Below are 12142 nucleotides of genomic sequence, written 5' to 3'. Positions count from 1 at the left end.
GCTGGGTTTGCGTCACCAGAGACAACTCGACCCTTACTCCCTCTCCCTCTTACCCTCTCCCTTCCCTCCAACCTCTCCCTCTTATACCACCCGCGCCTGGCATCCTCTGTGCCCCTCTCCCCCTCCGAGTCGTGGCACCCGACCACCCGACCCCATTTACAACATTCCTGGCGCCGCGGGAAGTGAAAATAAATCATAATCATTTGACTCACGATACCCAGCCTGAGATTGAGTTGCTTCCGCCTCTCCTCCCCTTACGGGATTCCTGAAGTGGTGATGTAAAGCTTTACTCAAGCAGGTGGTGGTGACTGCGTGGTGTATTCAAGCACGTGGTGATGCAACGTTGTACTCATTTTTGTGGTGATGCAGAGCTGTACTCAAGCAGATGATGTGCCGCTTGCTCAAGTAGGTGGTGATGATAAGCCGCTGTATTCAAAACAACGAAGTGGTGGTGAGGTGATTCTGTACTCAAAGGAAAGAAGTGGTGATGATACATTGTTCTCATTCAAGTGTAAAGCTGTACTCATGCAGTGGTAATGTATGACGTATTCAAGCAGTGGTGATGCGTGGTGTACTCTAGGCAGTGGTGATGTGTGGTGTATTCAAGCAGGTGGTGATACGTGGAATCCTCATTCATGTGGTGATGATGCGGTTAACAAGGGGTGATGAACCACCGCTGTACATGAGCAGCTGACAACCTGAGTCTGTAATCAAGTTGTTAGTAGCGAGTCAACAGGAAGCTTTAAAAGAAGATTAGATACATTTATGGACAGAAAGGATAACTGGATGTACGTATGTGTGTTTTATCAGAGCTTATTGTAGCTTTCCTTGTGTTATTTTCAGTAATCTACTTGAATCGTTTATCGTTTGTTGTGGCCTAAACTCTCATTTTCTTCTGTTCGTCTTAAAATCATTACTACAATTGCTTTCGAGATTTGAAGAACTTCGCTGCGTTACTCCATAATGAGGTATAAATAAATGATTGGATAATGATGGCTTAATAAAGCAAGGTTGTATACGTTATTTATTTTTTCTAGAGTTATTTGTTTTCATATATAGTTCATAATTATATAGAGCACAAAGAATAGAATAGGGGGGATGATATCACTGTTCACAAATAAGTTTTTGCACCGTCATACATAAAAAAGTTTTCCTGCCAGTAGTTTAGATTAACTCGACTCAGTATTTGTGTGTTTCATAGTTGGGTGTTCTGCTTCTACCAGGAAGTGTTAATGTTCTTTATTACCTTACTCTTCTTTTATAATTTTTCCCTCTTAGTTTCCTTAAGTTTCTTTTTTCACGACATGCCAAAGCTACAAACTACAAATCATCTTGAAATTCATCGCCAATCTCTTGTGTGTCTTTAATAATGATAATTTACCAGTTCTATTAACGTTAACTAGGCAATGATGCTTTACTGATGATGACTATCGATCCTTTACCAACGATAACAAAACCAGACACTCCATTACTCTATGCTTTCCTCTCAAACATCACCAACCACGACTTGTATATAAACTCCCCCGTAAATTTGTTTCTTTTCGCTGGAGTCACGTTTCCATCTCCTATTATTGTATTTCATCACCTTGTCTACCTCCATTCACTTCCTACTCCTCCTCTTCCTCCTCCTCCTTTTGAGATCCCGCCCGCCCACCACTTCCGCTCGTCCCTCCTAAAGCAACAGTCACCTGAGAGCCTTAAAAACATTAATTATCTCCACGGCAGGGTAAAGTTAGTTTAGGACCCGCGTCTGCCCGAGCGAGGTGTTGTCTTGGCTTGGCGGGGCGGGAGGGAGGCGAGGGTAACGGCGGGGAAAAGGGAGGAAGGACACACACATACACACACCTCAGCGAGAAATATGTATCAAGTATATCCACATTTTCGTTTTGTCTTTATGATTCAGGCAAACTATGCTAAAAAAGGGAAATAGTTATCTATTAAACAAGTGCTCATATACACACACACACAATTTAAACAATCTAAACAGCTTAACCAGTCAATTTTTTTGCCCTACTTTTTGTAGTAATTCTTTGTGGTATTCCGAAAAATGCAGGACAAGAAGGAACTGGTAATGAAAGTGTAGGAGCAGAGGAAGACGAGATAGAGTACCTGTCCGAGATCATAATATACGTACTTCTAGAGATTACTACGAAGAACTACCGAGATAAAAAATATTCGTTAAAAGCAGAAACAGATAAAACTGGTAGAAAATGTAGAATTCGTTAGTATAATAAAAAAAAAAGAAATAGAAAAAAAAAACATGACGGTAGGAAAGTTAACTAATACTTGGCAAGGGTTAAACTAGTTTTATTTTATGATTGCTGGGTATCTGGATATTTTCTACATTTCCCTGTATTTCTGCTTCTCACGTTCTTAACCCTCTCTCGCTTCCTCTAACAAATTTTTCCTTCACCATTCTTGAAATAGATACTACAGCGAATACTAGTGATCATTATACACACTGAAGAGAAGGAGTAGAGCGGCAGGATAACCCAGATAGTTCCCACTAGTGGCTTCGAACAGGTGTTTATGCTCGAGCAGGGAATCAATCTTCATCTTTTTATCATGGTGTAGATAAATAAGCTATGTAATATTTTCCTTATATCAAACGCTTTACATGATGTCTTTGTCTGGCCGAAGATGGACTAATTTATATTCTTGATTGGGAAAGTAGATGACTGAGTGCACTGATATCGGAGCTTCATAGTTGGTGCAATAACAAGTGAGGAATTCTGGGAGCGCTGTGAAGTGGGGGTCACTGAAGGAGGCCATCCAGACGCCAGAGCGCAGCTGGAAGCCGAGGAGGACGTGTGCGTGTCTATCAGGTATGGTTTGAGATCTATCTTATCATATGGCGCATTGTGCTTCAGCGTTCATGATTTGTAGGATGTGGGGTGAGGTTCCTGTTTACAGTGATGCGTAGATACGTCTTGGATAAGCTGCTTGAAATGAGCGGCGAGTGGTTAGTGTGTATTTATTTGTATTTATGTATTTTTTTTTTTTTTTTTATTGTGGGCTTGTTGCGGAATAGGGGGAAGGGTGAAATGCGAACTTGTGGTTGATTTGATTTTTTTTTTTTCGAATTTCGTCATTTGAGTAAACTGAATATTAGCGTGTGCTCGTGTGGGGCATTCAGGTATGGGTTTAGAATTGATTTACCACGTCGTATATTAAGACGATGGTTTAATGGGCAGTATGCGAAGAGTTCTTGCATCAAATGACGTATAGGATTCTTGGAGAGAGCGTTTGAAGTGGATACAATACATATTACGTGGTAACTCTGGGGAGATTTGCTGTCTGGGAGGAGGGGAAGAGGTGCAGATGTGAGATAGACTACTGGCAAGGCTTTGATGGCATGGTTATTATATTTAAAGCGTGAATCCTAGTAATTTTAGACGGATAGTAACTTGTATATGGGTATGCGAGTAGTGTTAGAGAGCTGAAAGGATTGATTCCCTTAATTAGTAATGTTTTCACGGCTATATGACAGTGAATTAATCTCTTGAGAACGTCTATTTGTGACTATAAATATAACGAGGGAACACATGAGTAACGATGGAAAAACTGTTGAAAAAAAACTTATGTAAAACTTGTCTGTAAAACTTGTTAAGCTTTATAGCCCGACGACAATTTTTAACCCCTAGATCATTAGTGCCAAGGTCGATGACAGCGTGGCACTTGTGTAACACGGCATTGTCATGGTTAGTAGCGGCATGCGGCATCGTGCGATAGTTGGGCATAGAGGCGCTAGTAGAGTAGATTATCCTGCACGTACAAGTAGCTCTAGTTTCCCAGTCTTTCTCAGTGCACAATAAGTGTGAGGTTTAGTTGGAAAAGTGGGAACTTCAGATGAGGGAACCCAATAGTGATGTCAAAAGATTTTGCGGAGAGAGAAAAGGAAAGGAATACTAATGATATTTATTGGACGAAACCCCAGTACTTTCGTGAAGCACTATCTCTAGATTTAAAGATTGTTGTCCGTGATCATCTTGACTATGATTCTATCCTCCTCACCCTTTAAGTGGTCGGATGCAGGAAAGTGTGATGTTGAGAAACCATTGAAAAAGTAAGTGGATGAAACTTTTCAGTACCACTGGTTGTATATTTTGCACAATAAGATTGCCAATGGTAACTAATGTAAGCCTCTTTAGCGATCGAAGTATTAAGTAACGCTTACTATATACGCTTGCCTCGAATCAGTTATTAAATACAAACTCTTATGGTGGCTCTATTCTCTTTAAACATCCCATTGTTTTCTGTATATTTTCTGTTCATGCGAAGAGACGAAAGGGAACCTTTACACGAGGTCAGAGTAATAACCTCCTTGCGCCCATGCTAAGTTCCCTTGCACTGTCTGCATATCAGACACTCGCTTAACCTTACATACGCTCGTTTCGTCATTACACGCAACGTAAACGTGAGGCAACATTTTCCTTTTTCACTCCTTTTAGTTTCGTGCAGGTGTCATTGTTAGTCCTAAAATGCTTTTGGATTCGAAACTCCTAGCTAGTGACCTATAAGCTTAGTCGGTACGAAAGTATTTGTTTGGACCACCGCGCCACAACTCCATTAACTTGAGAACTTGGTACGCAAGACTCGGTCAGTGCAATCAGTGTTGCCAACGTTCCTGTTCCGTTAATATTAAACACATTATTTTAAACTTTGCTGTTCCGATTGACATGCTGGTCATTTGTTTCAGTAACTTGTTCCAAACATTTAGTTTAAACCAAATGAATTTACAGCGTGCTTCATGTTTTCTTCTAATTATTTAGGTAGCGAGTCTATTGAGGTTACCCTTAACAGCAAAAACCAGTCTTCCATGTTCTCAATGTAAATCTTGGAAACTCGGCGGGAACCTGTGTGTGTGTGTGTGTGTGTGTGTGGTGAAATCACACTGGTTAGTGTTCCGAGAAAACACTGCTTCTCCCACCGAGAAACTGTGGCGAGCCAGAAACTCGCAATTATTCTTCCGCTGGCTCACCACAGCGCCAGTGGCACCCGGCATGGGAGACGGAAAAAGAAAAAAAAAAAAAATGTATACAACAAAGGAAAACAAATGAAATATAATAAAAAAAATGGTAACAAAAAAAAGTAGTAAGTAAATAAAAAGTCAATTTTATGCTATTTAAAAGATGAAATCCCAGAATAAATCGTAGCTTCTCGGCACTTCACCTCACCCTCCAAGGACTCGCTCGGAACTACAAATCCCTACTGTCGCCATTATTACAACATGTATTTTTCAGCTGTCTTTTGTGGCCATTTTGGTTCTTATTTCGTGCAAATTATTAGTTTTTCTGGCCCTAATTACTGAAATTGTTGAAACGAGTAATTTAGTGTAGAGTAGTTTTCCTAGTAGTAAAAAATCCAACATTGTATGTATATTTAACCACTGTATATATAGTTACATGTTAACACTATACAATAACAGAATACATTGCTGGAGTATTTTGATGGTTTTACATTTTAGAGTCAGCTAAGGGTATATAATTATTAGGCCAGTAGACGCCGCGCTGTTGGTCTTGACAGATATTCGCTCCCTGCCTCACAATTCAAGCCATTTGTATTATATATGTGTTGTTCCTCGTCTGGTGCTGGTTACCCCATAGGTTTATTTAGGTTTATTTATCTTTTTTATTAGAAGCAATGGGGGAAATATAATACAAATCCTATATATTATTTTCTAAAGGAGACACTTTTTAAATATATGGCAAACTTTGTTTTCCATGCAATTTATAGAAAAATCTTAGAAATGCATAATTAAAAAAGCTTTCATTATCGACCGTACGTTTTTTGGTTTAGTTTTTTTTTTTTTTCACTTCTGCAGGGAAACATCGAAGGACGATGGGGAAAAGTCTTGCTTGCTCCAGCAGAGATGGTGTTTGTTTACGCGTCCACCATCGCCGCCACGCCAGGCTCAGACCATCAGCGTGTCCTTACGGTACGTACCCTACCTCCCTCCCTCCGTCACTCGGGAAAAATTGTCCCGACGCCCCCCATTATATATTTCGTCACGGTTACATCTTCAGTCTCTGACGTCGTTACCTGTATGGAGCGCTCACCTGCTCCAATGTTGCGTAGAGATGTTTTATATAAAAACAAGATTTAATGGGTATAGAAAAATGAGTTCAGAGAAATGTTTATTTAATGGGTATAGAAAAATAGAGTTCAGAGAAAGTTTATTTATTGATGGGGGGAATTCCTAATTTTTTTATTCCTATTCATAAAAATAGAAGATTTGTCTACTTTCTTTTCCATGTTGCCCAAAGATTATTATTTCCTTGCCGTTTTTAGTGCGCAATTCCCGCCAGCTTCTTAGGTGTTTTATTTTTATGGAAGGAAATCATTACAGAGCGAGCCTCCAGCTGCCTGTGCATATTATTGTTGCTGCGGGAAACTTTGCCTATAAGCCTTTTTTTCCTGCAAGGTTAATAAAATTATATATTATTTATCTATCACATACTACTTACTATATACTACTACTACACGTGTGTTTTAAAGATTTCAAATTTTTAGATTAAAATCAATTTTATATATAAAAAAAAAATTAAAAAAATATTAGATTTAGGTTTAATCTAAAAACTTTGTTGATTAATTAATCAATTTAGATTAGGTTTAATCTAAAAAACTTTGGTTAATTAATTAATCAATTTAGATTATATTAGTTAAATCAAATAGATTGATTGATTAAATAATCAATTTATTTTAGTTAAATCAAATAGATTGATTGATTAAATAATCAATTTATTTTATCTATTTAGTATATTATATTATTTATAAATTTACTATACTGATTAAATAATCAATTTATTTTATCTATTTAGTATATTATATTTATAAATTTACTATACTATCAGTATGAATTAAATTTTTTATAAAAATCTATCAAGATTGTTTTATCAAAATCTATTCTATATATTAATTCTCTCTCTCTCTCTATATATATATAGGAAAACGCTTTATTTTTTATATACTCTTGCAGAGCGAAGAACATGGGATGCGTGTGGGGGATGACGGACGGCATAGTTACTACCACCTACTGTGACGGGACTCCGTGGTATAAAACTGTTACTGCTATTTCGCCTTCAAGTAGCGTTACCCTTTTAAAGAAATGTTCGTGGACGCCGACTACTTAGACCGCGATAGATGGATGAATGAGTCTTCGCGATCTACTGACGAAGAAAGAGAAAAAAGACGTCTTACTGACGAAGAAAGAAAGAGGTCGTCGCTTGCAAACGCGATTTTTGCACAAACATTGATTGAGAGTTGTTACTCAAGATTCAATCGAAGTCACTACTAATTTAACAACAATAAAAATATCTAACCTCTGGAATAAATAAAATAACATCGCACCAATACAAAAACCCCGACCGACACATACATTAAAAGCGCGATGTTGTTCTTTCTTTGCTTGAGTAGAGAGAGGTGGGATAAAGAAATTTAGGGGGGAACATCGCGGTGCGACGATGATTTTTTTTAAGAAACCTAAGCTTATAAAATTTTTTAGTGGATCTTGCTTGGATTTTTTTTATTAAGAAACTTAATAAAAAAGCAAGATCCACTAAAGAAAGGTTAGAGTTATTATAGTATATAAAATATAATAAAATAGAGTATATATATAGTGTATATAACTCCTCTGTTTGGAGGTGCCAAACAAAGAGCCGTCGCACGTGTCACACAAACTGTGTTCTTCTAATAATGAGAAAATTTGAATTCTCTCCCTTTCGACAGAAGAAACCGCTTCACGTTCTTCTCTATATATCTATCATTCATCATCCTGTAGACTTCGGGCTCGGCAGTTCAGTTTCGCTCCTCACCATCATCGTATTCCATCCAACCACGAACACCTGTGAATAAAAAAGCCACCAAAAAACACATCATAGAAGTAAAAAAAAATATTATAATAAAAAAAAATATAATAAATTATATAATAATATCGATAATAAAGCGACATCAGCGGTTTTTATATTTATTACTTTACCGCGCAATTTAGACAGACTGACTACAAGTCTAGTAGTTACTTACTAAACTACTACACTACTAACTTAACCTTTTTGAAATAAGTATGAAGCTGCTAAGAGCGTATGTGGCGAACTCCTTACTCCCAGGAGAATTGTTTTTTCTCCAAGTAACGTTTCTACAGTCTTCCACAGTTCGCTTCGCCATCCTCTCTGTCTTCTTCCAGCAGATATCCTCTATATATAGAGTTTTTTTTAAACAACGACGTAGTAAGCAGCAGACTTGATGGAAGGGAACCGCGAAGACTCTGAAAACAATGTGACAGACATGATGTCAATGGAAAGAAGTAAAAAAATACTGATGCCAACAACACACAATTTTTTTAGTTTATTTTCTAAATAAACATTTTATTCTAACTAAATAAACATTCTAGAAAAAAAAAAACACTTGTTCACTTGAAGTGTTTTGAAGTGTTTTTAAAGTGCGTGCCAGGTAAGTGTGACCGTAAAACGTTGGGGTGCGTCCACACATGGTGGAACAGTTTGTCGAACACACACTGTAACCGTATTTATTACATATATATACTGCAAAGGAGGATGACGTCAAATGTGCGGAATCAAGGAAAACTCATCTGGCAACAAACAGTGAGTGAGTGAGTGTATGCCATAGTTCTTCTCTACTCCGTTCACCAGGTAAAATCCACCAGACACATACATAGAAACTGAAATCCGCAGTCTATCTACACTTAGAGGCCCGAACACTGTGTATGGAGGCAGTAGTAATTGTCATTGCCAATTTCTTCAATTCCTTGATAAAACGTTTAAGAGAACACAGCCATCATCAGCGTTAAATCTGGCCGTGGGTGAGATGGTTATTTGTTGCCATTGATAAAACGTTTAAGAGAACACAGCCATCATCATCAGCGTTAAATCTGGCCGTGGGAGAGATGGTTATTTGTTGCCAGTGTCCCGTGTGTCGTCCAACTTTCTATGGTGGACAGAAAGATAAAAAATATATATTATATATGGCAGCACAATTGCTGTAACATGCGAGAACAAGGTGAAAAATGGAAGTGGTGCAAGAATTGGTTACAGAAATTAAAGAAGCTATGCAACGGTTTTTTACATGAACTACGGTATGTATGGTTTTATGACTGTCTTTATAAATTTTTTGACATTCCATAACTTCAGATGTGCCTGTACAGTTAGTTAACTTTAAAAAATTTTTTTTTAGATGTGCCTGCCTGTACAGTTAACTTTAAAAAAAAATTTTTAAAGACGTTTGGCTAGCCATGTTGACAGGGCGGGTGAGATGAAAAGTATTTATTAGCCTTAGATCATACCATAAAAGCACGTAACTTCTCTGAATTTGTCAGCTTGGCAATGTTATATAATAGGTCCACTCTTCTGTCCCGCAAGACCGTATGAAGTTCCGAAATATGAACAGACTATGTCAGCTTGGCAATGTTATATATAATAGGTCCACTCTTCTGTCCCGCAAGGCCGTATGAAGTTCCGAAATATGAACAGACTATTGGGTAAGTAAGTGATTTTAGTCCGTGGTGCTCGCTTCTGGCGTCATCAGCACTTCCTCTTCTTATTTGGTAACAGTGTTCGACCATGTGGACGCACCCTTAGTGGGAAACGAGAAGGGTCATGACTCCCCTCCCTCCACACTGCCATATTAACTTGTTGCATTTATTTGATTTAATTATTTAACTGCAATATTAGTAAATACTTTTTACTCAAAGTACTACGTTTCTCTAATTTCCATTTCACGATCTTATTCAATTTTTACTTTTCCATAATGTTCTTTTCACCGTATTTTCATTTCAAAGTCTCAGTCTTTATATTCGATTTTTAAAACTATGTGGCCATCACACTACTGAACTGCTTACAAGTACTCAGGACTATCAGCTCTCTTGGCCGCTTGCTTGAGATTTCAACCCCATCAAGCACAATTTGGAATGTGTGTACAAAACGTCTCAGTGAATGAGGGATAGGCAGCACACATGCATATGGAATACTATTGCGTGGATGTGAAAGAGTAAATTGATGGTTTGGGAATGTAGCCATATACATACATACGTGTGCCAAGCTCTATTCCCTGAATATTTACCGCTTTAGAGAAAAATAACTGAACACGTACAGTAAACACCGCAGTATGGACTCGACATTTTCATCCGAGTGAAGTCAATAACAATTTTCTAATATTTCACATACGGTAAGTAGTAAGCAGCGTCAATGAACGAGTTACATGGACTTTTATCAGTGTAGCAGTGAGTGTGTTCCACCGTGTGCTCGAGTACCACTTCCCGTCAGGCCGCAGCCTCCACTTCTAAAGAGTATGGAGGGAACAATCGCTCCAGCTACCTAGTAAGGAAGCCTCTGCCGGTCGGAAATGTACTTCATAATTTACGTCATTATATTCCACTGGTTTGTAACAGAATCCGTAATAGTTTAGTGTTAAGGGAGATCGAAGTATTTAGTAAAGATAGTTTGTACTTAAAAACAGATTCAGTTAGTGACAATGATCGGTGGGAATAGCTCTGTTTCATGCAGGACTGCGACGTGCAGGTATGATGGTTTATTCCAGCTTCTTAATTTTTTATGTTCTTGTTTTCTAAGCAATATGAAAAATTGTGGAGGAGCGCTCGCCTGCTCAGCCTCACTCTGCCTCGATTCCTATATGCATGCATTTTCATTACACGTTTAACATCCACGTTTCTAGAATCAAACATGTGCATGACTTTTGACATTATAAATTTACATACATATACAAAAATTGTTAAATTATCTAATCAAATTAGGTGACTATTTACAAATCTTTTAAAGATTTATACAAATTGTAAAACGGTACCTTATATTTATACTGAAAGTCATGGTACCGTGTTGTGAAGTCATGTACATGGCACTGAAGGCTCGTGTCGTTAATTATACACTTCAACAGTACAGTTGCTGGCTCGTTACCCTGACTGCACATCCACCACCCACGCTCCCCAACCCCGATGCAGGCACATTGATATATCGGAACAAGCCGGCTTATATGAGTGGCAAGGATAAACATGCGAGTGAAGATGCGGTCGAGGTGAGTCACGGATTGGAGGAGGAAAAGCGTATTTATGACGATATGCTCGCGGGTTATGTATACCGAGTTTACCAACACATTGCTTAATATCTTATCCCACCAACACAGGACTCATTACAATACCCCCAAACAACATTAACACTTAAAATAAACAAATTACCTTTGCTGTTGGTGGCAGGAAGCAGCCTATACAGCCTAAATTCACCAACCTACGCACACCGAGCTCAAAGTCCCGTGTCTTCAATGTGACTCCTGCCATTCCCTAGGTGTTCACTTTGGTGCCCGAGTCATTGCGTCGAGCGGTTTCGTTTCCAGCGAAGCACCGCCACAGTTGCCACGCGCCTGCGGCTGTCATCCCCTTCGTGGTGTTCGTTGTGCGGATCCTCCATAATTCCTGCCTAAAAAGGACATTAAGTAACAGTATGAAAAAAATAAACCGTGATTTTCATAATGCACGAGTAAAATAGCGCTATTATACTGAAACATTTTGTATTCGCATTTCGCACCACCCTTCCAGACAATGTTGCAGCGAATTAAAATTAATGGCTCCTGCATCTTTATTTCTAAGCAGAATGTCAGTTCCTTACCTTCGTGTGACTGGTGGTGGAGTCGTCGCTAAGGCTGCTGCTGCTGCTGGTGCTGCTTCTGGACTCGCAGCACAACGCACTGGAGAAAACAGTCAATGAACAAGTATATCCAAGAGTCTCTTCTACTCACTTATAACCTGATATAATACCTGGAGAACATTATACGTACTTCACCCACACACAGCCTATAACACCTGAAGATCTAGCACCTGTGTATTACCTTGGATGCAGGATCGAGGGACGTGCTCCTGTCCTCACCACACCGTGACGGACACTGACGGCGCAGATCCTCACCACTTCCCTCTTCTCCCCACCTCTCCTACCCCCCATCTTTAACTACTACTTCACTACCCTCAATTCCCCGTCTTTTAATACCTCCCCTTTCCCTCTGTTATTCCTCACTTTTAACTATGTCACTTCTTCACGTTTTATTTAATGTTTTCTTACTTATTACTTTATGCAAATTACTTTTAAAGGCATTATTCGACTCTGATAGCACTTCAAATTACTAG

At 38.7% G+C, this 12142-nt stretch overlaps 2 long non-coding RNA genes across 5 annotated transcripts; one reads left to right on the top strand and one right to left on the bottom strand.

The window, feature by feature from the left end:
* The first annotated feature begins 2665 nt into the window (after window positions 1-2665).
* Window positions 2666-7325, top strand: LOC135101197 (uncharacterized). The gene is made up of 3 exons (XR_010269144.1): window positions 2666-2825; window positions 5825-5938; window positions 6980-7325. It is a non-coding gene; the product is annotated as an uncharacterized LOC135101197 (long non-coding RNA).
* Window positions 7326-7547: 222 nt separating this feature from the next.
* Window positions 7548-11938, bottom strand: LOC135101198 (uncharacterized). 4 transcript variants are annotated; one of them, XR_010269146.1, is made up of 5 exons: window positions 11851-11938; window positions 11631-11709; window positions 11204-11441; window positions 8048-8263; window positions 7548-7844 (listed from the first exon to the last, which is right to left on the bottom strand). It is a non-coding gene; the product is annotated as an uncharacterized LOC135101198 (long non-coding RNA). The 4 variants fall into 4 exon arrangements; XR_010269147.1 differs by having other exon boundaries at window positions 8100-8263; window positions 11851-11937; XR_010269148.1 differs by lacking the exons at window positions 7548-7844; window positions 8048-8263 and adding an exon at window positions 8484-8943 and having other exon boundaries at window positions 11851-11933.
* Between the last annotated feature and the right edge of the window lie 204 nt (window positions 11939-12142).

The sequence above is a fragment of the Scylla paramamosain genome, chromosome 6 (assembly GCF_035594125.1).
Source record: "Scylla paramamosain isolate STU-SP2022 chromosome 6, ASM3559412v1, whole genome shotgun sequence".
Taxonomy (NCBI): domain Eukaryota; kingdom Metazoa; phylum Arthropoda; class Malacostraca; order Decapoda; family Portunidae; genus Scylla; species Scylla paramamosain.
The sequence above is the reverse complement of the archived record's forward strand: the minus strand, read 5'-3'. Positions and strand labels throughout refer to the sequence as shown.